We start from the raw sequence: 24470 nt of genomic DNA, 5'->3' as shown, positions 1-24470 counted from the left end.
TTTTGTTATTTAATTAACAACTAATAACAAATGGTTCACTACTGCAATCTTCACAATTAAAATAAATGTCGCGGAAAATAAATCAAGAATTGAGAAATAGATGCACACACATAAAAATGACACCAATGTTTTTGGACTAACGTCCTTGGAAAAACCAATGCAATAGATTAGGTTTGTTATTTTATTATATTCAACAAATTAGAGAGTACATAAATTTGCTTGCCAAGTACTAGGCAAGCTCCAAAAAATTTACTATACCACTCCAACTGGCAAATCGACCTGGAAACCCTTTGTTTCCCTTGCAAAATCAAACTCGGCCTCCTCCAGTAAATGCACACAAAAAATGCGGCTACGGGAAATACGCACTAGTTGGAAACTAAGATTTTGCTGATCTTGGACTTTCATAATTAATTCCTAACAACTAAAAAATGAACTGTTGTCCAGATCAACGCACTGGAGAACTCACGCCCACTGGTACGACCTTCCTGCAGAGGAAATCAGCCTTCCCTCTTACTCGGGAAATTTGTGGAAATCTCCCTTGGAAATCTCTCTCCAATTTCTTCTGAACCTTCTCACAAATGCTTTGCTCGCTCAAACACTTCCCTCACTGAATACTGCGCACTGGGAAATTTGCTTTGCGTTGCTCCCTTGCACATTTGATGCGTCTTCTCCAAGCCCCATCGACTTGCTTTTGTAATTCTCTTGTTGAAGCACCAATGATTAAGATCTAATCGTGATCGATGGCTCACATTATCTTAGACTCTGTAAAAATCACTTTTGAGAAGTCTCTAGAGAAAAAGTCAATTTCCCTAAGTAATACACTTTAATTAACTAGTTTTCCTTAAGTTAGACTTAGGAAACATTTAATTATCCGATCAATTAATTTAATTAAGGTATTTCAGAGTCATATCCCCCGAAACTATTCTGGGTATTGGAGATCTTGTGTTCCTTAACCTCTTGTAGAAAATCCTTGAAAACTTGCAACTGCTAATTAGAGCAAGCTGATTTGCAAAAGACACAAGAATTTACCTACCTAAATTCTGCGGAAATAAAACAATGAATTAAAACACAATCCCACATAGAACACTAATTTTTTTGGGGACCCAACTGGGAAAAACCCCTCTTGCTTGTATTATCAGCTGAACAATTTGATCTATTACAAAGAATCTACTTCAACCCTGAAGGACCTGCAATACTGATCAACTCCCTACAATACTTGCCCAACACTTAGGCAAATAAGGCTTGCTAGGAAGCTCCTATTTCCTAGCGCAATAATGCCCCTAAAAAATAGGAATTTCTCCTATTTCCTTGCGCAATTCCCAAGAGATGGGAATTGCTCTGCTTGCTTCTCAAGCTCTGCAGACAAAAACCTGTGTACCATAATAAATATAATTTTTGCCTTCATTCAATCTCAATAAGTAATTCGAATTGCATGACCCACTAGGGCTAAATTTAGCAGTTGCAACTAGTTAACTAAGAGTCAATTGAGTTAACAAAAGTCAAATACTCAACTAAACTCAAGAACTCAAGTCTATCTCTATTCTAGAACTAGAGATTAGTTAATTGACAGACGCTAGAGTTTAACTCCACTAGATAGCTAATTTTAGCCATCAAACTAGTCCACAACTCACTGCATGCCATCTAACTCGAATTAACTTCAATAGCTCAGTGATAGGTCTCATCACACATGTTAACTGACAACTAACTCAAGTATCTATGAGACTGAATTTGAATTAGCATCTTTGACTAAGGCACAAGTCAAAGAAGCCATTCCTTGTGATAATTTCAACACTCCCTCTTAGTGAGGAAGGGCTTTTTGGAAAAACCTCGTCCATCTGGATTTGTCTTCACCTCTCCCAAGTTCTCTATTGTTGCAGTTGCTCCCTTTGAACTAGAGAGTGCCATGTACCCTTTGTATCTCTGTGTGTCAAAATTGGCAACTAGGGCCAAACTCCATGTGGGTCTTCTTATTTATGGCAGCTGATATTTTTCTTGGATTTCTCTCATCGAGAGGTGTAGGATTGATCTAAAGATCATCTGATTCCGACATGTATTCATGGAGATATGAATTTATTTATGTTACTTGACAAATTGTCAAGGTCGGCTAGCAACCAAATTATCCCCACTTGTCCTCAACGTTTTATTATAAATAGAAGAGGTCTTCAAGTCATTTTACACTCACTTCACTCATGATCTCTCTCCACTTGCTTTGAGTTTTGGTGGCAAGAGAGGTCAAGATGATGAATCCCTAGACGCAGATTGAAGGAGGCCATAATTCTCTATCCTAAAGGGAGACCTAGCCGCAGTAAAGGAGGCCTATACACCACTGAAGGAAAAGCTCTTATACATTTCCCTAATGAAGATCAAGCTTCGATCATGAAGGAGTCTAGCCATGCCCTAATCTAGCCACAGAGAAAGGAGGGTCAAGCCATGCCCTAATCCGCTGTCAAAGTAGGACTAATGTTGCCCTAATTGCAGTTCTAAAGGAGGTGATCTTAGCCGTAGTTGAAGAGGCCCTAACCAGCAGCATGTGAAGGCCTAAATTCGAAGTCTATTGAGCCCTTATACACAGCTAGTGAGTGACTCTAACTCCGCAACAATTAGACCCTTATACGCAGCTCAAGGAGACCTAGTTGTAGTCTCCTAATTTGCAGTCATAATGCCACATTGCTGTAGGTGACAGCGTGGCCATTTCAAGACTGTTTGGGTATGTTCAAGTTGTTCTTAAACTCGATTTGAAGGGCAGAAGAATCCACAATAAGGAGGAGCTAGAGGTTGCTGTGCAAGGGTTGTTTGGATCATTGTTTGAAGGGACTAAAGCTACAGTCCACTGTTGGGCTAGGCCGTAGGCCATAGCCAATAGTTGAAGGTCTCTAAGCACTGCGTTCAGAAAGACAACAACCTTATAAGGCATCATGTGGTTGGATGGATTGTATGAAATCTAGCTGCAATCAATAGGTGGATTGTGGGGTGTGTCTAGGATGTTGTAGCACACTAAGTGTGTGCCCTAACTAGAAACTAGGTCTGCCATGAAATGCATCAGTCTTTGCTGCATATGAAAGGTGCCAGATTAACAGCCTTGTCATGATCAGTGAAGCAGTGAAGGATGGAGAGTCTTATTGAAGGAAAGCCTTAGTATATTGGGTAATTGGCTGAGCTGTTCTAGGCCTATCATCTGCTACATATCTTCAGTCCTTGTTATCAGTTCTACAACCTCATTGTGTCATCTTCATGGTGAAGATCTTTGATGTCTGATCTCCTATTTGGCAAGTCAAGTATTGACTTCAAATCATTGTACTCTATCTCTCTCTCTCTGCTAAACTATTGAAGAATATAAGAAGAATTGATCAAGAGTTTCCCCACATTGGGGTTTGTCCCTGGCTGGTGCCACATCTTGTGTCCTCTTGTCTTGGCTTGTCTTCTGCTGTTTATGTTTATGTTCTATTTGCACTTTACTATCATGCTGATGTGATTGCTAATTTGAATATTGTCGTTGGGCTAATGTGAAAAATTGAAGTAAATTGCTCTAAGCATAGAACATACTGCTGTTGCAGTTGCTCCCTCTGAACTAGAGAGTGCCATGTACCCTTTGTATTTGTGTGTCTGCTTCTTGATGCTGGGAGACTCAACTCTCTTTTGAGCTTCCTTAACAAAATCCTCTACACACTTGGCTCGAACTCTCTTTATACTGGAAGTCTCTGATTGGTCCTCATCATCATCCTATTGGTCATCCCAACTGCCAACTAGCTTAGACTAAAATTGAGATATTGGTTGAGGCTCCATCTTGAGAGTTCTATCTTGCTCTCGCTCGACCACCACATCTCTACTCTGAGAACTCTCTTTGGTTTCTTAAGGCTACACATGCATCAACCTCAAATTTGTAGAGGTTCTCGATCCTGACACTGATCTGCTTGATTTTTCCTGAAGCAAAATGCTTGAGGTAGGCCATCCCTTTGTTGAAGACTACATCATACCCTTTGTTTTTAAGGACTGCTACTGAGACAAGGTTTTTCTTCAATCCTGGAACATACATAACTTTCTTGAGATGGATAAGGGACTTAGACTCCCTCTTAAAGCTCACTGTACCAACTCCTTTGGTCATGTATCTACTATCATCTCCAAGCTCGATATGGAATTGCATGTCTTTCTCCTCCAAACTACTGAAGAGATATTTGTTCCCTGTCATGTGAAATAAAGCCTCTGAGTCAATATACCACACATTACCTCATGTTGAGCTTGCCATGCAAGCTATCGAGGATAAATCCAATTTGAACTGAGAAGAGAGTGAGTACTTCTCCTCCTGTTGCTGCTGCAACATGCTTGCTGGATTTCTTCTTTAGACATTTTGCAGCATAATGTCCAAACTCATGACAATGAAAACTCTTGATCTTGCTAAGATCCTTCTTTTCATTGCCATCGTTCTGACTAGATTCGGTTTGGCCTTCGGCCTTCTTGCCTTTGGATTTCTTCCCTTTTCTAGCTAAGGCAAAGTTCTCCTGATCTTCTGTCCCAGATGAGACTTCATCCCTTGTGTTCCTCCTTATCTCTTTCTACACAAGTTTTGGTCACAATCTCTCCCAATCAGGGAGCTTGTCTCTGCCATTGACAACATCCTGTAAACTCTACCAGGATCAAGAAGATCAAGGCTCACAAGCTCTGCTGGTGGAATTGTCTCTCCAACACCTCCAAGTTTATCCCTCACATGAGCAAACCTGTATAGATATGTAACAATGGGCTCGTCCTTGCCCATTCAAATGTTCCTCAATTTGTTCTTCAAAGCAAGTTTTCAGGCATCACTACTGCTTTTAAACAAATTTGTAAGGGCCTTCCACATCTGGAATGGAGTTTCCTTCCCATGCAAGTTTGGAACAATATGGTCTCTAACTCCTTCTAGGATCATCCTCCTAGCTTTGGCAGTGTCCTTCCTCCATTGCTGCTGTGCATCTGATGTAGGAGGTTTAGGAATATCAGCATTGATGTATCCCAAAACTCCATTATCATCTAACACAACCTCCATCTTATCCTTCCATGCACAAAAAAACTATGTCCCTTCTAGGGCATGCTCTGTCCTCAACCCATAGACTGATACATTCCTGCACTTGTAGAATTCCTGCACCCACTGATCTCCTCTTCAATGTGCTTTGAATCTGATCAAGGAACTTGGTCTCTATCTTGTTTTCGGCTCTGATACCATGTAGAAAATCCTTGAAATCTTGCAACTGCTAATGAGAGCAAATTGATGTGCAAAAGACACAATATTTCCCTACCTAAATTCTGCGGAAAGAAAACCATGAATAGAAACACAATCACATATAGAACACAATAATTTTTCTGGGGAACCCAACTGGGAAAAACCCCTCTTGCTTGTATTATCAACTGAGAAATCTGATCTATTACAAAGAATTTGCTTCAAGCCTGAAACCCCTACAATACTAATCAACTCCCTACAAGACTTGCACAACACTTAGGCAAACAAGGCCTACTAGGAAGCTCCTATTTCATAGCGCAATTCTGCCCCAAAAAAATAGGAATTTCTCCTATTTCCTTGTGCAATTCCCATGAAAATTGCTTTGCTTGCTTCTCAAGCTCTGCACACAAAAACTTGTGTACCATAATAAATACAAATTGTGCCTTCATTCACTCTCAATAGGCAATTCGAATTGCATGAATTCGAATTGCATGGCCTACTAGGGCTAAATTTAGCAGCTGCAACTAGTTAACTGAGAGTCAATTGACTTAACAAAAGTCAAACTACTCAACTAAACTCAAGAACTCAAGTCTATCTCTATTCTAGAACTAGAGATCAATTAACTGACAGACACTAGAGTTTAACTCCACTAGATAGCTAATTTTAGCCATCAACTAGTCCACAACTCACTGCATGCCATCTAACTCGAATTAAATGACAATAACTCAGTGATAGGCCACATCACACATGTTAACTGACAACTAACTCAAGTATCTATGAGACTGAATTCAAATTAGCATCTTTGACTAAGGTACAAGTCAAAGAAGCCATTCCTTGCTACAATTTCAACACCTCTTAGACACTTCAAAGATTAGAAAACCTGTCTGATGTTACTCCAAACTCCATCTCCAAAAAGAAAACTAACAAATTACTTCAAATATCTAACGAGACAAAGTCCCACATAAGTGTTCCCTCTCTTACATGAGGGATGGCTAGATGGATAACCCTATCAGGTGTCCCCAACTCAAGGGAAGTGACACATCCCAGGCTAACCCATCACTGCATAGGTGCAAGTGAAGATGGTGACAATGGAGCGGGCATGACTTCAAGCCTAGGTTCCATAGCCAAGTGACCAGTTAATGGTGTCCAACATTTTGAGTGTATAGATCTAAGGAGGGAGCAATAGTGGAGGTATTAATTACCCCTTTTCTTGGCCCGCTTTTTCCACCCGTTTGGTGCATCTTTTACTTCTTTATGATAATGCTTTGATTTAGGTGCATAGCTCAAGCACCCAAGCTTGCTTTTGAGAGATTTAACATTTATTACCCCTTAATGATGAGGCAATTTATCGCTCATCAAGGTTGGGACAAGGGTTCCTTTTTATAGATGGAGCATCATGTGCTCTACGAATCGGGTGATGGCTAATGAGGGGGGTTAGAGCTCATGCCAGGATTTTTCCTATTGAAGAATGTAACTAGGTTCGGTCTTCATAATTGTATTTGAGTCATAATGAAATGTATTTATCAAAAGAAAGAAAAATAAATTATTATTATTATTATTATTATTATGACTTATTAAAGCATGGGTTTCATGCTTGGGTCATCATGTTTTAGGTCAAAGTCCCCATTGAGGACTTCTAGGTTTTATATTGAGTCATTAGAGTCATTGTCCATTTTATGAGACCCTTCTTGGGCTTTTGAATCATGTAAAAAGAATTATTATTGAGTCAAATAAGTCATTTGTCACCTCCACACCAAGTTGACCCTCACTTGATCAAGTCGGTCTACATTAGGGTAATTCGAACTCCATAAGAGGCTATAAATAAAGAGCAGTTTGATTCATTTGAAGGTCATCCACTCACAAGTTCGATATACAAGAAGAAGAAGCAGAAGTGTATGAAATTGCAGGAGAAGGATTGCAAGATCGAAGTTTTTGGTTCATCTCTCTCACATGTGTGAAGTTATTGGGCTACTGCTGGAAGGTCGAAGTCTCTACTACTGCAACAAGGTCGTGTTTCTAGTGTTGCATCAAAGTCAAAATTCCGCTGCTGCTTCTAGGTTGGAGTTGTTGCTATGAAGGTCAAAGTTGCTGCTGCTAAGGTCAAGGTTGCTACTGCTAAGATCGAAGTTGCTACTGCATCAAAGTCGAAGTTGTTACTGCTACTAGATCGAAGTTTCTGCTGTTGCTATTAGATCAAAGTGTTGCTACTACTGCTGTTGCTGCATCTAGGTCGAAGTTGTTGCTGGAAGGTTATCATCTGTAGAAGAAGGGAACCACTGACTTGGTGATTGGAGGAAGTTTGTGTTTAGGTCAAGGAGTCTTGGATCATCTCGTGAAGCTATTGAAGGAAGAGTTGTTGACTGGGTTTTCCCCTAGATATGGGTTTTTCCCTAGATGTCTACCTACATCTCGTGTCTTTGATCTTCATATTATGGTTTTTGTAATTGCTTGATGAACAAAGATAAAAGAAGAACACAAGACAATTAATAAGAACATAAGAATATCACAAGTAATTATCGACATAAAGAAAATCTTTTTGCCTTTATGATTTTCCAACATTTCCCACGCGCTAATTTTTGTCCTAGCTGTTGATTTGTCTAGCTTGGGAGCTACTCCCACAACCCTAGGGCTCTGGGTTTGGGAGAAGTTGACCCACAAAGGGCTTTGTGGGAAGTGTACCCAACTAGTGGGTTTTGTACCCAAAGTTGTGGGCACGAAACCAAGTGGAGAAACATTTGTTTAATCATCAAAATCAAGTGGGGCACCCTTGAAGGGCTAAGGGGCACCTAAGGGTTTGATGAGGTGGCTTGATCAAATGAAAGAAACCTCTATGTTAGTTGGGGTTTTCCAAAGAAAGGTCAAGTCGGCTAGGCTTGAGTGGTGCCCCTTGAGGGCTAGTCGTTGCCCTCATAGAAAACTATAAGAAGGCAAGAGGACAGATCATTTGAAAACACATCCTAAGAAGCCTTTTATTATGTGAATATGCCCTAGAAGGAGGTCCTAGTACCTTCTGAAGCTGCAACATCTTAAGGGGGATGAATAGTGGAGCATGAAGGGTTTTCTCTAATTTGTTTGAAGGTTGACTTTCTGCTCAAGGAAGAGAATTGTTTCCTCTGTTATTTCATGCCTTAAGTAAGGTCTGTTCTGCGCATGATGTGGAGGTCAACTTCTGTGGTTCATGCCCTAGATTAGGGCTCTTTCTATGCATGAAAGGGCAACCGAAGTTCTATCTCAAGGTCTGTAAAACTCACTCTGATTTCAGTGCACATTGGAGAGGGAGACAATCAACACGATACTGCAAACAATGGCGATCAAAACTAAAACTAGACTGTATAAAAGATATAATGCTACTCTGCATGTGATCTACATAGTGGAAACAACAACAATAAGCATCAATCCATTAACCATACACGTGTTGTATAGAGTAATACATTTATATACCATAGTAAATTAAAAGCGATATGAACACAAATGAAATCAAATACTTTACAATGAAGAACGCAGTTGTGAGGGGCCCTTCCCAAAGTGGCATCTGGCTAAATTACAATCGCAGAAGACAAGAAGTCACAATGAAACAACTAATCAAGAATTAAGTCTCATATTAAGCATGATAAGCACGATCAAGTTACATAAAGTTAAAGTCTGCTGTTATGTAGCTCAAACATAGAGTTTACAAAATATAAAGCTTGATTGCAAAGATTGACTAGATTAATTGATTAGCTAGCTCGACATTGAGATGCCTTGCCATATTTATACATATTACATAAAGTATTACATCAAATCGTGCCTTTGTAATGTCCCTTCCTAAATTATTTTGGAACATGATTAATTTCTACATTTTGAGGCCAATTTTGGAGGAGATGGGGCCCATTCGATTTATTAGAAGACTTAGGAGTTAGAAGTAAGTTATTTTGGTTTTGTTACTCACACAAGGAAAATACGCACTCCCTAAGCCAATAGTTCGAATAACATGAGAGGGAAAATCGAAGGCTTAGTGAGGGGCCCACGAAAGAGGGAAAATGGAGGGAAAAAGGCTCCACGAAATCTATAAAAGGAAGGCAACACTCCTCATTTCATCATCTTTGGCATATCGAATTTCTTCTTAGTTGCTCGAGCTGCTTAGCCAGGTCACTTGTTGTTTAGCAAGAGTTTTCCAAGCAGAGAACTCACCCTTTCTTCGGGGGACTTCGAGTGCCACCCTAGAGAGGTTCATCCATAATCTTTCGAAGGTGATTTTCAATGTGGTTTCCAGCATTTGCATTTAGTAACTCTAGGTGGTGCATATTTCTGGAGGACGCAGTGGGAGAAACTGGGTTGAGATCTTTGCATTCTTCAAGGGATCCTTTGTCAGGTGAAATTCCGGAAGATAAGCTCTGGTGATTTGCTGCCATTTGGGTGAGTTTTTGGGTTGGAGGAGAGAGCTATCATTTAGTGGGGATTTCGCACTTCCTGGGCCAGCGCAGAAGGAAGAGATTGGGTATACGTGGGAGGTGGAGACTCAGCCATTGAGGTTGATCCTTGTCGGGAGAAATAAGGAAGCATTTGTGGAGGGAATTGCTACTTTTCCGGAGTATTTGAGGAGGATTTTGCTGGTGTATTGGTAGGCAGTGTGCTTTAGTAGTTTGGAGGGCGTAGGGCCTTTTGGGGGTCGATTTTGGAAGGTCAAAACCAGGCTAAACCATTTCTGGGTTTTTGTGGGTTTTCCCTGAGGAGCCTAGAAATAATTTTGCAGAATTTTCTGAGCACCGGAGGTGGGGTTTTCAGCCATATCTTTGCAGCAAACAATGCAAAATTGCTAGGGACTGCGCAATGCAGTAGTTGGTCAGTTGATTGTAGCTCTGGGTTATCATTGCTTCACTTGGGCTTTGCCCCGCTTGCCTTTGAGGCAAGCCTAGTTGCATTCCTTCCATATTTTGTACTCTTGCACCAATTTATAATAAAATGGCTCAATTGCTTCCATATTTCTAATTGTTATGGGTGTGTTCTAATTGTTTTAAAATTTTCGTGGTAAAAAAATTGTTGTTTGCTTGCATATCACTTTTTTTCCTATGTTGGAACATTATAGTGGTATGAGAGCTTAGATCTTGGCTCAGTCGTGGGGGACTTTCCTATGAGTGAGGAGGACAGACAAAATATTACCTACAAGAGGCAAAGGTACCGAAGTAGGGAGAGGGAGTTAGAGATCACCCCAGATACTGAGGATCGTGGGAAGGCAATGATCGAAGAAGACATGGGGGAGCCCAAGAGTAGAGAAGAGGTGGCCTTTGACAGTCTCTTGAAGGCCTTGAGTGATTTGGCAAAGGGGCAGAAGGAGATGCTAGATGAGATCAAAATGTAGAACCAGGAACGAAGCACTCATCGGGATTTTCTATTTGGAGAGAGTTGAGACTTCAGGAGCTTCTCAACAGTTTGATCATCCTTCACCTACTATGCAGCCACCATCCTCTAGTGGGGCCAACTAGAGCTATGCTACCTTCTTTCCTACCTTTGGCACCAGGTGAACCGAGGGGAGTTGATGATCAATCACCTATGGGGGAGCATCTCAGGGAGTGGCAGTCCATGGGAGCAAACTTCAGAGAAGCACTATCTTTCAGAGATTTTTGTCAGCTCAAGTAGAATGAGAAGGGAAGGAGTTATGGAGGCCATGGCACGCAAAACTATGAGTTGCAACGTACATTGGGAAGATGTACTTCCCCACTTACGATGGCACTACCAAGTGCATAGCTTGTGCTTGGGTAGAGAAGTTGGACACATATTTCCGGCTCAACATGATGACAAAGGTAGAGGCCATTAAAATGGCCACTTTGCATTTGGAGGGGGAGGCACACGGTTGGTGGTTTCATGGCTTGCCCATTATGTGGAATGCCAACGTGACCTCCTATGAGGATTTCACATGGAGAGTAGTGGAGCATTTTGATCAGAGGGATCCAGAGGCTCATTTCAAGGAGTTGACCTAACTCAGGCAGACAAGGCATCCAAAGCATTATATTTCAGAGTTCCTAAGGGTCTCAGTGATGGTGTTGGATTTGTCAGATGCTAGGCGAGTATAGACATTTATAGAGGGGTTGACGTAGCCACTGCGTGCGCTAGTAAAGTCACGTAGTTCCTCTACTCTACTGGAGGTTGTGAATTGCACGAGGGACCTACAGGGGGCCATCCCCAAGACTCGGGCACCCTTTCCACCATGCACTTCCTACCCCAAGAAGGGGAATGGTACTAGAGCACCCCCAACACAGAGAGCAGCCCAAGGTTGAGGGCAATTGGACAATGAGACCTGGAGAGACCTCAGGAGGAGGAAATTGTGTTTTACATGTCTAGAGCCATGGGCACCAGGCCATCGGTGCATGGCGGGCAAGTCCCATTACATCGAGGTCTTCTAGGACAACGATAAGGAGGATGAGGTGGAGTTGGAGCTTGGTGGGGGAGACAATGAGGGTCCGGCAGAGAGGGGACCACCACCACCACCACCACATGGGAGAGCATCTTTTGCACCATCCGGGGGAGCCCTAGCTTCTTTGTGCGGGGTTCCCAAATTTTTGACGATGAGGATCAGAGACACAGTGCAGGGGAAATGTGTCTCAGTTTTAATAGGTAATGGGGTCACCCACAATTTTATTGATGCTCAGATGGTCTTGAGGAGAGGCATCACCACTGCAGAGTTTGAGGGTTTTTCAGTTCTGGTACCAGGAGACAGAACTATACAATGCACTCGATATGTTCCTGCTTTAACATTGATCATTGGGAACTATTTGACGACAAACCATTTCTTCATAGTGGATGTACCAGCCACCAATGTGGTGATGGGTGTCCAATGGTTGTATTCCCTTGGCCAAGTTACCACCGATTGGAGGAAACTAGAGATGGAGTCTACCGGGCCGGATGGTAAGCTAGTGGTTCTTCGAGGTATGCATTCATATCCTCCATAGATAGTTTCGGCCCATAGGATGGAGGTCAATTTGAGGCATGGGGACATAGCATGGGCAGTAGAGCTGAGGATTTCAGAGGCTGGGGGACAGACCAAGCCACCACATCCAAACATACAGGGGATACAGGACAGATATCCAATAGTTTTTGGAGATATACCACCAGGGCAGCCACCTGATATGGGGTTTGAGCACACAATAGAGTTGGAGCTGGGTGTGCAGGAAGTCATTACTACACCCTATAGGCACGCCCAAAGCCTATAAGGATGAGATTGAGGGAGCCATCAGGGAGCTATTGGTGTTGGGCCACATCAGACTAAGTTGCAGTCCATTCGCTTCTTTAGTCGTGCTGGTGAAGAAGAAGGATGGGACTCTACGCATGTGCTTTGACTACAGGGCACCCAACAAGAAGACATTGAAGAACCGCTAATCCATTTCGCATATTGATGAGTTGATGGATGAGCTTAGAGGAGCCAAATACTTCTCTAAGATAGATTTGTGGTCTAGGTATCATCAGATTCGAGTGAGGGAGCAGGATATCCCGAAGACAACTTTTAGATGTCATTATGGGCATTTCGAGTTCTTGGTCATGCCCTTTGGGTTGACCAACGCACCTGCTACCTTTCAGTCATGCATGAACCATGTGTTCAGGGGTCAACTGAGGAGATTTGTGCTGGTATTCTTTGATGATATCTTGATCTACAACAAGACGTGGGAGGAGCACTTGCAACATCTAGAGGCGGTGTTACGTATCTTGGAGGAGCAACAGTTCTACGCCAAGATGTCCAAGTGCGAGTTTGGGCTGACGGAGATGCTCTACTTGGGACACATCATAGGCGCAAATGGGGTCAAGGTGCACAAGGAGAAGATTAGGGCCATTCGGGATTGGCCAGTGCCTAGAGATGTGACAACGTTGAGAGGATTCTTGGGCATCTGTACTTATTACTGAAAGTTCGTTAAGGGCTTCTCATAGTTGGTAGCACCCCTTACTGATCTGACTAAGAAGGGGGCTTTTGCATGGATAGATGGAGCTCAGACAACATTCGATCGCCTCAAGGAGGTGATGAGTTGTTGCTTGGTATTAGCAACCTCAGACTTCACACAACCCTTCACATTGGAGTGCGATGCATCAGGTGAGGGGATCGGGGCAGTCTTGTCCCAAGGTGGGTACCCCATTGCTTTTGAGAGCCAGAAGCTCCTACCACATGAGAGCTCATATTCCATATATGATAAGGAGATGTTGGCCATAATGCATGCATTGGCCAAGTTTCGACAGTACTTGGTGGGTAATCGGTTTCGGGTGAAGACAAATCACAATAGTCTTCTCCACTTCATGGGGCAACGGGGCCTCAACGATAGACATAAGAGATGGGTTAGGAAGGTGCAGGCCTATGATTTTGATAGAGTATGTGCAGGGGAAGCACAATGTGGTAGCTGACGCACTATCCAGGAGACCCGCAGGACTTTCACTCACGAGCATATGCCATAACTCGAAGACACAACTATTAGTGGAGTACTCCAAGGATCGCTGGGCATACGAGATCTTGGAGGACAATTATGCAGATGAGCGCTACAGGGTGATGGACGAGGTTATATACTACAAGGGGCACATATTTTTGGTTTCGGGGTCACAGTTGAGGGAGTGTATCCTTTATGTAGCTCATGATTCCCCTTTGTTTGGGCACCAAGGATTGAGAAAGACCTACATGGCAATGAGAGAGCGCTTCACCTGGAAGGGCCTCAAGGGGGACGTATTGAGATATGTGCAGGAGTATGAGGCTTGTCAGAGGAACAAGGCGGAGTTGACCTATCCAACAGGATTGTTAAAACCTCTCCCCATTCCTGAGGGGAAATGGGAGAGTATCTCTATGGACTTCATCACGGGGCTTCCCTTAGTGCAGGGGAAGGATTGCATTTTTGTGGTGGTCGACCGACTGACCAAGTTTGCACATTTCTTTGCCATTCCAAAATGGCATTTAACTTCATAGGTGGAAGAGCTGTTCTTTAGGGATGTCTTCCACCTGAATGGACTCCCTAAGACTATAGTTAGTGACCGAGACAACCGATTTATGGGGGGATTCTGTGAAGCGTAAAACTTCTCAATACACAGAAAATATATATATATAAATATTTTATTAATAAATGAATAGACAGATGATGCTGTTTACAATGGGGTTTCCTGGCCTATATACCGCCATGGGCACCCTTTGGGGAAAGGGCATGATCTTATGATCGTGCCCTTTCGTCTAATTAACCTAAAATTAAATAATAAACCTAAAATTAACTAATTTTTTACATAACATTGCCTTCCTCTCAAAAGAATGCTTTGTCCTCAAAGCATAAGTAACGATGGATGTTGTTGAAGAATGATTCATACTCCTAGAAAGCGTCTTCTTCGGGTAAGTCCTTCCACTTGATCAGATATTCCAAGATGATCAAGGTATCACACTTTAAAAGGTCTTGGATTAATCTCTCAAGTTCCGTTTTTTGGTGATGTGGATATTGGTATGGCTTGATGTTGACAGGGTCTGACCTTGCCTTGACTTCTATTGTATGCTTAATTTCCCTATTAGGTGGCATCTCCATAGGTAGGTCTTGAAATACTTTTTCATGCTTCTGAATTAAATCTTGTATCTCTGGTGACTCTTCGCTGGTCATATTTGCAGATAACATTTCTAATTGGTGACATTGTACTACATAAGCAGGTGCTCCTTTTCGACTCAGCTTCATCATCTGAGATGATGATACAACTTGATTTTCTGGTGCTTGGAATCCATGTAGTTTGTACTTCTGACCTCCCCATTTGAATTTTATAAATTGTACTTGATGGTTGGCGGCATAAGTACCTAAAATTCGTAGCCATTGGATACCTAAGACTACATCTACTCCTAACAGTACCGTGAAGAACGGAGACTCTAGATTAAAGTCTTGAATCTGCAAATTGACCTTATGGCATTTCCCCACCTTTTCAATCTTCTTACCGTTAGCTACCATCATTTTCATGTTTGGTAAGGGAAATGAAAAGATATTGAGTCTCTTTGCCACGGTTGCATCTAAAAAATTGTGTGTGCTTCCAGAGTCAATGAGAACCACTACGTTGTTCTTCTTTATGTGTCCTTTTAACCTTAAGGTCTGGGGTTGTGATATACCTGTCATCGCTAATAATGACAATTGCGGAATACTCCCGTCATCTAATTCTGGTGAGAATTCTGGGGCATCTTCACTGTTTGAATCATTGGTTGCTTCACAATTATATAGGTTTTTTGGTTCTTTTCCTTTAGTACATCTATGTTTGGGGTCCCACTTTTCACGACAACGTTTACATTTACCCTCATTTATCCTTTGCATTTCCACATTAGATTTTTCATCTTCACGACGATGTGGTGGAACATATCTCGTATTATTTGAGTCCACATACTGAGGTATCCTTCGTCTTGAATATGTTTTTTCCGCTTTTGACCAAAATATTGGTTAAGATTTCTTTTCGGCTGTTTTTGCTTTTCATCTTGCTACTTCTATTGATGTAATGTCATGCATCTCAAGTCCTGCTTGTAAATGGGTTTTGAGTCCCAAGACGTATGACTGAATTAGACGAGATTCTGATAACCCAGGTACTCGTGTTACTAAGGTCTCCCATTCTTGAGTGTATTCGTCCACGCTTCTTTTTTGTCGTAATTTGATGAGTTTTGAAAAGAACTCTTTTTCTTTTACACCTTGGAATCTTTTAAAGAATGCATCCTTAAATTTTCTCCAGCTAATGACGTGTGTTGTCTTTTTCCACTACATATACCAATTATATGCTTCCCCTTCCATTTTCATAGATGTGTGCCTAAGCTTTTCGTCATCGTCATTGATGTCATATATCTCAAAGTATTCTTCTGTTTTATTTATCCATGCAACATTGTTTTTTTCGTTTCCATCGAATTTAGGCATCTCGACTTTTGCCCTTTGCTGGTATGTTGCTAATGGTTGAGCGAAAAAGGGGTGTTGATTGGTAAAGGTATCCCAGAGTTGCTTGTTTGTAAGGGTTGCGTTACTCACTTTTTGGTGGGGTGTCGCTGATTTTTTGGGGATTCAACTTTTTCATGAGAGTCTGTTGACTTTGCTGAATCTAATGAGATGGGTTCTTGATTCTCTTCATTTTCTTTTAGTAGTTGTTCGGGTGTCCAGTTCGCCTTTTTACACAGAAGTTTTAGCATTGTTAAGGCATCTCTGATGTCTACTTCTGTTTGGACATGTTGATTTTCCATCTTTATTTCTATTCGATTTGTTGTATCTTGAAGATTTTTTATTTTGTCAGCCTGATTTTTGATATCGTCAACCTGCCCCTCAAGCTTGATTTGGAATTCATCTAATCTTTTTCTGACCTCGTCGTGGTTGTTATTTATCTTATGCTCCGCATCAACCAATTTTTTTTGGAAATCCGCCATTGTCATTGTCGACATTGAGCGAGTTTGTGGGGGGTGTATTTATCTGCCAGCTTAAATTTTTTTTTTTTTTTTTTTTTTTAAATAATTAAATTAAATTAATTAATTTAATTATATGACATAAGTGTTTTTTTTTTAATTAAAATAAATTTATTTAATTAACGTTATATATATATGAAACTTATAACTAAATTAAAGTTATATATTATATAACTTATAATTAAATTATAATATACATATGTGTGTGTGTGTGTGTGTGTATTCTATGGATAGTCGCGTCCAACCGGAAAGTCACGCTCGGGTTGACCAACGCTTCGAGCAGATAACACGATCGATCTTACCGCGATGAACAAACACTGTCGACTCACCGCAATGGAACCCACAGATATCACCGCAGAAGGTTCGACGTACAGCGGATGGGGGCAGTGGCGGGTTTGACTGTAAGTGTAGTAGCGCAGAGGGCAGCGTACAGGCGATGAGGCGTTGCAGACTTATGGATACCTGGCGGCTGGAAGCAGCAGATAGCGGAATCGTGCTGGTAGTGGCTAGCGGATAGGGAATAACAGTCGAACGAGCAATAACGAAGTGCAGATGCGGTGGGCAGCAGACGATGGGAAGATTGGCGTGGTTGCACAGTCAGACAGTGGAATGAAATGAATGAAGGAATCGTGGCAGCAGAAGGAAATTGATGGCAGCAGACAATTAGTGCCCGAGGAGTGAACTCGCTCTGATACCAATGGAGCGTAAAACTTCTCGATACACAGAAAATATATATATATATATATATTTTATTAATAAATGAATAGACAGATGATGCTGTTTACAATGGGGTTTCCTGGCTTATATACCGCCATGGGCACCCTTTGGGGAAAGGGCATGATCTTATGATTGTGCCCTTTCGTCTAATTAACCTAAAATTAAATAATAAACCTAAAATTAACTAATTTTTTACATAACATTCTGGAAGGAGCTTTTCAGGCTAGTAGGCATCGAGCTCACCCCGAGCACCAGTTACCATCCACAGACCGACGACGAGACAGAGAAGGTAAACAAATGGCTAGAGGGTTATCTCAGGAACTATGTGACATGGCAGCAAAGGGCATGGATTCAATGGCTGCACTTGGGAGAGTACTGCTACAACACTACACATCATATGTCCATTGGTATGACTCCTTTTCGTGCTCTATATGGTTATGATGCTTTATCTTTTGCTGACATTGTTTTTGGAGACAGCTGGGGCCCAAAGGCCAAAGATTGGATCCTAGAGAGCCAAGACATCCTCAAGGCTCTCAAGGATAATTTGCAGACAACTCAGAATTAGCAGAAGATATAAGCTGACAAACATCTGTTGAGAGGCATTTTGAGGAAGGGGGACTTGGTGTACCTTCGATTGCAGCTGTACTGATAGTCCACTCTGAAACAGAAGGGGGCCAAAAAGCTGCAACCACGATTTTATGGGCCCTACAGGGTGATCAGGAGGGTTGGAGAGGTAGCTTATGAGTTGGAGCTACCGCTAGGGAGCAAGATCCACAATATTTTCCATGTTTCATGCCTCAAGAGGGTGTTGGGGCAACAAGTTACAACAGCTGTGGAGTTGCCTCCACTTGATGATGAGGGGCATCTGGTTTTGGAACTGGAAGCCATCTTGGAGACCAGGGAAAGGAAGCTCAGGAGCAAGATAATCAGAGAATACTTGGTGCGTTGGAAGAGCTTGCCAGATGAGGATGCTACTTGGGAGGGTGAGCATATACTTGAGCATCCAACATTGAAGTTGCTTGGGGACAAACAACATTTGGGAGGGGAACACTATAATGTCCTTTCCTAAATTATTTTGGAACATGATTAATTTCTACATTTTGGGGCCAATTTTGGAGGAGATGGGGCCCATTTGATTTTATTAGAAGACTTAGGAGTTAGAAGTAAGTTATTTTGGTTTTGTTAATAACATGTGGGGGCCACCCACACAAGGAAAATATGCACTCCCTAAGCCAATAGTTCGAATTACATGAGAGGGAGAATCAAAGGCTTAATGAGGGGCCCACGAAGGAGGGAAAATGGAGGGAAAAAGGCTCCACGAAATCTATAAAAGGAAGGCAACACCTCATTTCACCATCTTTGGCATATCGAATTTATTCTTAGTTGCTCAAGCTGCTTAGCCGGGTCACTTGTTGTTTAGCAAGAGTTTTCCAAGCGGAGAACTCACCCTTTCTTCGGGGGACTTCGAGTGCCACCCTAGAGAGGTTCATCCATAATCTTCCAGAGGTGATTTTCAGTGTGGTTTCCAACATTTGTATTCAGTGTCTCCAGGTGGTGCATATTTCTGGAGGATGCAGTGGGAGAGACTGGGTTGAGATCTTTGCATTCTTCAGGGGAGCCTTTCTCGGGAGAAATTCCGGAAGATAAGCTCTGGTGATTTGTTGCCATTTGGGTGAGTTTTTGGGCTGGAGAAGAGAGCTATCATTTAGTGGGGATTTCACACTTCCTGGGCCAGCGCAGAAGGAAGAGATTGGGCATACGTGGGAGGTGGAGACTCAACCATTGAGGCTGATCCTTGTCGGGAGAAATAAGGAAAGCATTAGGGGAGGGGATTGCTACTTTCCTGAGTATTTGAGGAGGATTACGCTGGTGTATTGGCAGGCAATGTGCTTCAACAGTTTTGGAGGGTGTAGGGCTTTTTGGGGGTCGATTTTGAAAGGTCAAAACTAGGCTAAACCATTTTGGGTTTTTGTGGGTTTTGCCTGAGGAGCCTAGAAAATTTTGCAGAATTTTCTGAGCATCGGAGGTGGGGTTTTTATCCATATCTTTGCAACAGATAGTGCAAAATTGCTGGGGATTGCTGAATGCAGCAGTTGGTCAGTCGATTGTAGCTCTTGGTTATCATTGCTTCACCTAGGCTTTGCTCCGCTTGCCTTTGAGGCAAGCCCAGGTGCATTCCTTCCACATTTTTTAATCTTGCACCATTTTATAATAAAATGGTTCCGCTGCTTCCGTATTTCTGATTGTTATGGGCGTGTTCTAATTATTTTAAAATTTATGTGGTAAAAAAGTTGTTGTTTGCTTGCATATCACTGTTTTTCCTATTTTGGAACATTATAGCCTTGGAAAGGCTGTGACACAAAGATAAGACCTAGTCCCTGGAACTGAGGGCAAAGTGCCTTGTAATAGTCGAAACGGGAACTAGAAGATCTCCATCTCTGTGAACCTTGCCAAGCTTATGGCAGACATGATGCAGCCGATCAGATCCTAAGCATGCTGTAACTGTGATAAAAAATAGGGTTTTGTTATGGATGAGTATATCATAGAACCATCGATGCTCTGTTTTGACTTTGAACTCGCCAAAAAGGATGCAAATGCGCTCTAGACGGGTAGTTGCCACTTTGTTGAGTACTTGACAATCTTGAAGAGTGATCCATTTGCATGGATGGCCACGAATGTGTAAACAATTGTCCATGGTTTCACTAGTACCAAAACACTTCTATTGATTTTGAAAATGAACCAAGAGTCCATCATTAGTAAAATAACCGCAAAATACACTTTAGTCTAGTTAAAAACATAGGATTTTAAGAAATTAAGCAAATAGTACCTGGTCACACTATTTATGGGTATTGAGGAAAAATATTATAGTTTTTGAAGGCAAAAAGAGTATAATAGGTAAGAAAATAGTGTAAGAAAAGGGTAATTAGGGATGACAATGTTGAGGATCAATAATATGTAAATTGTACAATAAAGAGAACTTCAAAACACAGATAGACTGTAATATTCCTAATTAGCCATGGCTAATTAGAATATTCGATTTTGCTCAATTCTGCTTTCTATAGTTATAAATAAAAAGGTGAGGAAAATGGGACATAACTCACTTTTAGAATAAAAAGTCACTTCTTAGTAGCACAACGTTGTGACTTAAAGGGGAGCCAAGGGGGCCAAAGGACCACGCAGACACTTGGAGGGACCGCGCAGATGGAAAGGGAACACGTGGCAAGAGGGGATTACGTTGGAGGAGGTGAGCCTTGGGATTGGGAGAGGCCAATGCTATAAAGGAGAGAGGAGCCCCCTCAGTTTGTCATTCGATTATGTGCATTTGAGCTAGTCACTTCGACTTAGAGCACGCTGGCTGTTTAGTTAGTCTACAGCATTGTTTAGTGCATTGAGTGTCTCCGTTTGGAGATCTCACCCTTAGCCTCGGGGGACTTCAAGTGCCTACTCGGCAAGGTATTTTCAACAGTCTTTTTGCAGTAGTTTTGATCTTTGGCATTGAGGTGGAGCTGAGCATTGGGAGACTGCGCAGTCTTGAGAGAGAGGGACGCAATTCTTTTGGGAGTAGTTCCAGGTTGAGGATTTGTGGAGGAGTTGAGCTGGGATATTGAGCAAGGGATCAACTCTTGCATATTGGAGGGGTTTGGCAGAGTTTCAGGCAGTATTTTGGAGGATTCTACTCAGTGGCAGCGCAGGGCCTTGAGGGATTGCATGATTCCCCAAGTGGGCGATTTTCGGGGGTTTGCCATTTCAGAAAAGATTTCTGGGTTTTTCTGGGTTTTATGAGTAGGGGCGGATTCCAGAGTTTCAACATTTTCTGAGGGGAACAACCCCAAATCCTCATTTGATTTCTAGCAGTAGCAGCAGCACGACAGTTTCCCAGCAACATCCACGCAGAGGCCATTCCTTTGTTATTTTGGGTGTATTTCTTCACTTGCCTAGTGCAAGTGGAGGTGCCATCCTTCTGATCACCTCCTGTACTCATTCCATTACTCAGTATAATAAAATGGCTTAGCATTTCTCTCTGCATTTCTCGAGGATCTGCTTATATTTCATGCTTATATTATTATAAGTTACACCACTGTTATTTTTATCATTTTGAGTTTCCTGGTTATTATATTATATGTGTGTATTTGGTTGGAGTTTATTGGGGTTTTGGGGAAAATCTCTGAAACGGGATATTACAGTGGTATCAGAGCATAGATCTGGCATAGCCTGTGGAGCTAGCAATCTATGACACTGGGGGAAAAGCCCTACATCTGTTATAGAGGTAGGAGATACAGAGACGCTGGGCGTAGGTTGGAGAACACCTACGGAGAGAGACACTGTGTTCTTGTGGTGGATGCAGGACAGGAGGAGCCTGTGGTGGATGCAGAGCAGGAGAATCCAATGGCAGATGATGACGGGAAGAAATTTGTGGACATGCTCCTCAAATCAGTGCAGGATCTGTCGAGGCAGATCGAGGTGATGGGGCAGAGATTCACGGCAGTGGAGGCTAGACAGCGTGAGAGCCCACGAGTTTTCCAGGTTGGAGAGGGATTGGGTGCATCTCACCATTTGCCAGAGCAGGGTGCCACTCAGCGTGATACTACTCAACAAGTGGCCTCACATGCCGCTATACGCTCTACCATGCCCACTTTCCTAGGAGCAGATATGGGGGCTGGAGCACAGCAGGAGACAGAGCCCGGTCATATGGGCGATTATTTTGCGGATTTCCAGGCCTATGGGCAGGAGTTCAGGGATGCTCTCTCATTCAGAGACTTTGTTCAGCTCCAGCGGGATAGTAGACCCCGCGACCATCACAGAGGATACTGACATTATTATGATGGAGACACCCACCGCGAGTAGATTTCACTTGCCTACGTTTGATGGCTCATCAAACAGTTCGGCAAGGTCTTGGGTGGAGAAGCTGGACATCTATTTCCAGCTTAACTAGATGTCGGAGACAGAGGCCATCAAGGTGGCGACATTACATTTGGATGGTGAGGCCCAGGATTGGTGGTTCCATGGGATGGTTACACTTGGGCATTCCACAGTGACGACATACGTCGAGTTCACCAGGAGATTGATTGAGAGGTTTGACCGGAGGGATCCGGAACAACACTTTGTTGAGCTGACGAGGCTCAAACAAATAGGGAGCCTAGAGACCTACATTGCGGACTTTTTGAGGGTTTCAGTGATGGTGCCAGATCTATCCACGACACAGAGAATCTACATGTATGTTGAGGGGTTAGCAAAGCCACTTCGGGGTCTAGTCAGATCCGCTAGACCAACCACCCTTCAGGATGCTATTAGCAGGACCCGGGACTTACAGGATGTCTTACCCAGGACTCGGACACCTTACCCCAGCGACAGGCTTTTCAGCGTAAGGGGAAGGATGTGAGGATTCCGCCTCCGAAGGGGAATCCAGGACGGGTATAGATTGATGATGATGCTAGGAGGGAGTTGAAGAAGAAGCGGTTGTGCTTCACCTGTCAGGAGCTGTGGGCACCGGGACATAGATGTGCTGCTGGCAAAGCACATTTTATTGAGGTCTTTTCCGAGAGCAGCGGGGAAGAGGATGAGGAGGATGATGTGGAGGTAGGAGATAGTCATGCCATGCAGGGTCCCTTATCGCCTCCACTAGCAGCAGTAGGTGGTGTAGCTTTTGCACCTACCGGAGGAGCCTTTGCAGCATTGCGAGGAGTTCCCAAGTATTTGACGTTGCGCGTACGGGGGACATTACGTGGCCAGGGAGTATCAGTTTTGGTTGACAGTGGGGCCACCCACAACTTCATCGATGCACAGATGGTTGAGCGGAGAGATATACCGACAGAGAGCTTCGATGGATTTTCAGTTTTGGTCCCAAGAGATCAGACCATGCTGTGTGCTCATTATGTTCCAGAGTTATCAGTGACAATGGGCACCTACACACTGACTGACCACTTCTTCGTGGTCAATATTCCGGACACCAACATAGTACTGGGTGTTCAGTGGTTCATCACTCTAGGGAAGGTCACTACAGATTGGAAGGCCCTAGAGATGGAGTGGGATGATGAGAAGATAGGGAGGCATGAGAAGATACGGGGACAACACACATGCCCGCCTCAGACTGTTTCAACTCATCGGATGGAGGCAGTGTTCCGGAAGGGAGACATAGAGTGGGCAGTGGAGCTGCGTGCATCAGAGGCAGGGACTACAGGGCAGACGGTGCACCCAGAGATATAGGCCATCCTTGACCAGTATGCCACAGTGTTTAGGGAGATTCCACCGGGACAACCATCAGACCGGGGGTTTGAGCACACCATTGAGCTTGAGCAGGGCATATAGGCAGTGATTACTACCCCCTATAGGCATCCCAAGGCCTATCGGGATGAGATTGATCGGGCCATTTAGGAGTTGCTGGCTCTTGGGCACATTCGGTCGAGCACGAGTCCTTTTGCTTTTTCCGTGGTGTTGGTGAAGAAGAAGGACGACACATTGAGGATGTGCATTGACTACAGGGTCTTGAACAAGAAGACCCTGAAGAATGAATACCCCATACCCAGGATCGATGAGTTGATGGATGAGTTGAGAGGAGCATGGTTCTTCTCAAAGATTGATTTGAGATCTGGGTACCATCAGATTCACATGAGGGAGCAGGGCATTCCCAAGACTGCCTTCAGGTGTCACTATGGGCACTTTGAGTTTTTGGTGATGCCCTTCGGGCTGACCAACTCCCCAGCTACATTTCAGTCTTGCATGAATCACATCTTCCGCAGTCACTTAAGGAAGTTTGTGTTGGTGTTCTTTGATGATATCCTCATTTACAACAGGACTTGGGAGGAGCATCTCCAGCACATTGAGACAGTATTGCGCATCTTGGAGGAGCAACAGTTCTATGCCAAGCTCTCCAAATGTGAGTTCGGGTTGACGGAGATGTTATACTTGGGACACATCATAGGAGTGGACAGAGTGAGGGTCCACGAGGAGAAGATCAGGGCCATTAGAGATTGGTCGGAGCCGAGAAACGTGACGGAACTTCGAGGATTCATTGGCATTTGTACTTACTACCGAAAGTTCGTCAAGGGTTTCTCACAGCTTGTTGCACCCCTGATAGATTTGACGAGGAAGGGGGCATTCAGTTGGTCGGATACAGCGTAGCAAGCCTTTGACAGGCTCAAGGAGGTTATGAGCAGCTGCCCAGTGCTTGCGTTGCCA

General features: G+C 43.1%; 1 protein-coding gene across 1 annotated transcript in view; it reads left to right on the top strand.

Annotated features, from left to right (window-relative positions):
• LOC149167456 (thyroid adenoma-associated-like protein) overlaps positions 1–24470 on the top strand; it is a 142911-nt gene that overhangs the window by 60108 nt on the left and 58333 nt on the right.

This window comes from Pinus tabuliformis, chromosome 5_1 (assembly GCF_031772625.1).
Source record: "Pinus tabuliformis cultivar Carrire ecotype Pingquan chromosome 5_1, CPIR1, whole genome shotgun sequence".
NCBI classification, from domain to species: Eukaryota; Viridiplantae; Streptophyta; class Pinopsida; order Pinales; family Pinaceae; genus Pinus; species Pinus tabuliformis.
Note: the sequence above shows the minus strand (reverse complement) of the source record. Positions and strands in the feature narration are given on the sequence as shown.